We start from the raw sequence: 4,760 nt of genomic DNA on the forward strand, positions 1-4,760 counted from the left end.
TACAAAAAGCTTTCTTTTCTGAATTAAGTGATTTAGATGAATTCCCTGTCTAGAATTCTTTAATAATATTTTATTTTTTTAAAATTTATTATTTATTTATCTTGTGTGTGGCCAGTTCAGCCCACCAGGGGGCGGGGCTGGCTGGCATGTGGTGCTGGGGGATTGAACCGTGGTCCCTGTGCTTTGTTTAGCTTAGCTTGTTCTAAGTAGGTGCTTTAGACCACTGAGGCATCTCACCAGCCCTTCTTTAATAATATTTTAAAAGATGTTCTTTGTCATGGTTTGTATCTACAGTGTCCCTCAAAAAGCCCATGTGTTGGGGCTGGTGAGATGGCTCAGTGGTCTAAGGCACCTACTTAGAACAAGCTGAGCTAAGCAAAACACAGAGACCACGGTTCAATCCCCCAGCACCACATGCCAGCCAGCCCCGCCCCCTGGTGGGCTGAGCTGGCCACACACACACACAAAATAAATAAATAAATAATCTAAAAAAAAAAAAAAAAGCCCATGTGTTGAAAGGTTGGTCCCCATAGCAGCAGTAGGTGGCCGTGAAGCCTTTCAAAAAATATTGGATAACAGAGACTCTAAACTTATCAATATATTAACCTATATTAACCTATTGATGAATTCATATTGGAATGTGTTTTGGGGTAGGAGCTTTGCTGAAAAAAGAGACCTTTCTCTCTGTTTCCCTGCCCCATGAGGTGAGCAGCTTTCCTCTTCCGTGCTCTCCCCAGCACGTTCATGCTCTCGTTTGCTGCAGGCCCACAATGATAAGGCCAAGTGATGAGGACCTCCAAACCCAAGAGCCAAATAGAACCTTTTCTCTTCTTAAATTTTATCTCAGATGTTTTGTCACAACAATGGAACTCTGATTAACATAACCCTTTTACTTGATATTTATACATTTTCATGGCATAGGTGCACAGAAGATATTATCTCTGCTTGATTTAATTTGTTCAAACAAGTTATGACTAACCTGAAACAAAAAGGCCCAGTATCAAAACACAATGACATTCACAGTTACAATGTGTCTTAAAAAGGGGAAATCCACTAAAATTTCTTTTAGCAGAAATGTATGGAAAACAAATCTTGGATAATAAATGGCAATATATCTATATACATATATATATATATATATTTTGTGTGTGTGTGTGTGTGTGTGTGTGTGGCCAGCTCAGCCCACCAGGGGGCGGGGCTGGCTAGCATGTGGCACTGGGGGATTGAACCGTGGTCCCTCTGATTTGCTTAGCTTGTTCTAAGTAGGTGCTTTAGACCACTGAGCCATCTCACCAGCCCCTATATTTTTTAATAGTTAAAATCTGAGCTCTATTTAAGAGGATGACTCTTTAAGCTTACTTGCTATCCCAATTCCATGACAAAACATGCATATTTTCACTAAAGTAAGCAACTCAGAAACATGATTTCATCATGAGGATGCAGTTAAATAAAGAACTTGTCCAATGAATGCACCCACTGTTTTTATGGAGGGGTCATGTGATCTGCTCATTTAATGTGGCGTGAAAGCCTACACTATGAATCTTTAAAAACTGGTGGATCAGGACATAGAAGTTTCTTCTACAGAAGAATGGAAATGTTATAATTACCAAAATTAAAATATCAGTACCATTGCCTGTAAGTACTTTTTAATCACAACTTCACTTCAAAAACATATACATTATTCTTCACCAATACTAATGAAGCAGTTTGGAAACAAGAGACAGAATCTCTCTTTCTCAAAAAAAAAATCTCTTTTGCTCAATTTCTCACTGGTGAGCTGCAGATAGAATTAAGTTGCAACAGTATCAAAAAGAGTGTTCTCTATGTAAAAATCATTGAAGTACAAAAATGTCTTGGCACATAATACTATCCCATATGTATTTAAAATTTTAACATAATCTTCTATTATCCTCAACATAACGTTCATATTTTACTTATGCGTTCATTTTATGATACATGAAAACACCACTTAATTATTTTAACTTTAAGCAATTTCTTTTGAAATCAAGATAATTTTGCTATTTGAAAACTTATAAAAGCAATAGGGACTCAATTTTCAAGATGCTTAAGGCAGAATGCTTAAGTCAGAATGCATAAGGTTCAGGCTTGCTGCTTTGCCTGGGCTTCTGCTTCCTTTGAACCAGGTGGTGCTGTCAAGCCTAAAAAGGCATATACTGCATTATTTTCTCGGGCTTCAAAAAAAGCATCATAGTCCCCACGGTACTGGCTTTCATTGAAAATCTGAGGTGGCAAGGGATACCCTGTGGCTGGTCGACTGTTTTCAGGTACATTTTCTCTCATCCACTTCTGATTCCCTTCATTGGCTGCAATATCTTTTTTTTCAGATCCTATTTTGTTGGCTTCTAAAAAACCAAGCATATCTTGCTGTTTCTTCTTAATCGCTGTAGAGCCAGAAGAAGATGCAATGTACACGCGGATCACCATCCTGGGAACAGTGGCTTGCAGTTGTTTGGATGCTGAATACGGCTGCAAAGCAGCTGCAACGAGGCTGGGAAGAAGCTAGGAGCCCAACCCTTCCTTAAATCTTAAAAAAAAAAAAAAAAAAAAAAAAAAAAAAGCTGGAGATATAGCTCAGTGGCACAGTGCCCGCCTCAAAAGGGTGAGGTTGTGAGTTCAATTCTTATGAATTAGAGGGTGTTTCCTCTGCTAACACAATGTATGTTGTAAAGCCTCCTGTATGCCTGAGCTGTGGGGTGTGTTAAGTTCTCCTCTTTCTGTTCATGCATAGCTGAAGCAACTTTGGTAATAAGCCTATGCAAATACTGAAAAAAAAATTCTGTTAAAATGTTCTGTTAAAACTAGAGCAGTTGTGCTTTGGATCTGGAACATGCCACCCACCCACCCAGCAGCACCTGTGTTGAACAGCTGGTCCCAATGTAACAACGTTCAGAGGTGGGGGTGACCAGATTGGGAGAATTCTAGCTCCATTCATGGATTAATCCATTGACAGATTTGTGATCTGCTGGTGTTATTGGAAGGTAACAGCAACAGGAAGTGGCACCTAGTGGAAAGGAATGGGTCATGGGAGTGCGCTCTTAGGAACTATATCTTTCCCCGGCCCCCTCCTTGCTGGCTGTCCTGGGTGAGCAGTTTTTCCTCTGCTATACCTTTCCACCATGAAGTCTATTCTTCAAGCCAAAGAGTAGTGGAACCAGGAGACCATGAATTGAAACCTTGAATCAAAATAAACTTTTCATCCCTGGAGCTATTATGCTTGAGATTTTTAGTAATCAATGGAATGTTGGCTAACTTACTAAGTGTCCAAGTTGTATCTATTTCTGCAAGTAAACACGGGGGTATTTTGTCAACTAAATGACATAGCTAGAGGCAAATGACTCACACATTTAATAACCTATTTACCAAAACCAAATCTAGGAAAAAATAATATGAGAGGCCAGACTTTTGCAGGTGTGCATGGAGCGGGGCATGGTGGTGAACGCCTGTAATTGTAGCACTAGGGAGGCTGAGGCAGGAGAATCATTGCGATTTCAACACCAGCCTGGACTACAATGGGAGCTCAAGGGCAGCCTGAACTGCATAGTGAGACTCCATTTCAAAAAGACCAAAAAAAAAAAAAAAAAAAAAAAAAAAAAGTATGCATGGAAATGGAGATGTGAGAAAGCTCATGGGCTGCAAAGGAATGTCCTGAAATGCATTCAGGACATTGGGACTCTGGTACTGTTTTTAAATGTACTATTGCAGAAAGTTTCAAGCAGAAGCAAATGTACAGAGAACAATGCATGTATCACTCCGACTCAGCAGTCAGTAGCCTGATGTTGATCTTGCCTTATTTCAATCCAGGTGCTCCACGGACTCACGTGCACACTCAGATCCGGGCAGATGAGGGCATCCAGACGGGAGCTCCCAAGGGCAGGAGGCTGTGGGCATGGGGCGGGGTCTTCTCATCTGTTTCCCTTCTAGCTTCCTTATTCTGTATATTTTTAATGCTGGTTAAGGGATAATAAATTTTAAAAACAAACAAAAAAGCCTCCAGATCTATTGAAATTTTAAAGGTCATTCCAATACTCTATTTTTAAAAAGTCTGAATTGGCTGGGGATAGAGCGCAGTGCACAAACGCCTGTCTGGCAAGTACAAGGTCCTGAGTTCGATCCCTGGTACAAAAAACAAAACAAAAAAAAAACTTCTAATAAATTTGGAATGCATAAAAACACACTTGAAAAATTAAATTTGAAATTTTTCAAGTGTAAAGAAAAAGGTTATTTTGGTAGTGTCAGACCACTAAGAGTTCTAGTCACACTCGATACAATAGCATGTGCCTGTAATCCCAGTACTCTGGGAGGCTGAAGCAGAAGGATCAGAAATTTCAGTCCTGTCTGGGCAGCTCAGCAACTCAGTGAGGCTCTGTCTTAAAATAAAAAATATAAGAAAGAGGCTGGGGATGTAGCTCAGTGTTAAGGCCCTGGGTGTGAGCCCTCCTACTGCGCCCCTGTCCCACCACCACCACACCCTGGGCAAGAAAATCAAGGTAACAGGTCTCTTAGATAGCACTCATGGCGCTAATAAATATTGAATGTTAGAATATAAGCCAAGCGGGGCGTGGTGACTCATGCCTGTCATCCCCGTACTTGGGAGGCCTGAGGCAGGCAGATCATTATGAGTTTGAGACCAGCCTGGGCTACAAAGTGAGTTCAAGGTCAGTCTGAACTGCATAGTGAGACCCTGTCTCAGAGAGAGAGAGAGAGAGAGAGAGAGAGAGAGAGAGAGAGAGAGAGAGAGA

General features: G+C 40.8%; 1 pseudogene; it reads right to left on the reverse strand.

Annotated features, from left to right (window-relative positions):
* Positions 1-1,307: 1,307 nt before the first annotated feature.
* On the reverse strand, positions 1,308-2,445 carry LOC101562417 (annotated as a pseudogene).
* Between the last annotated feature and the right edge of the window lie 2,315 nt (positions 2,446-4,760).

Source organism: Octodon degus, unplaced genomic scaffold, assembly GCF_000260255.1.
Source record: "Octodon degus isolate 3935 unplaced genomic scaffold, OctDeg1.0 scaffold00197, whole genome shotgun sequence".
NCBI classification, from domain to species: domain Eukaryota; kingdom Metazoa; phylum Chordata; class Mammalia; order Rodentia; family Octodontidae; genus Octodon; species Octodon degus.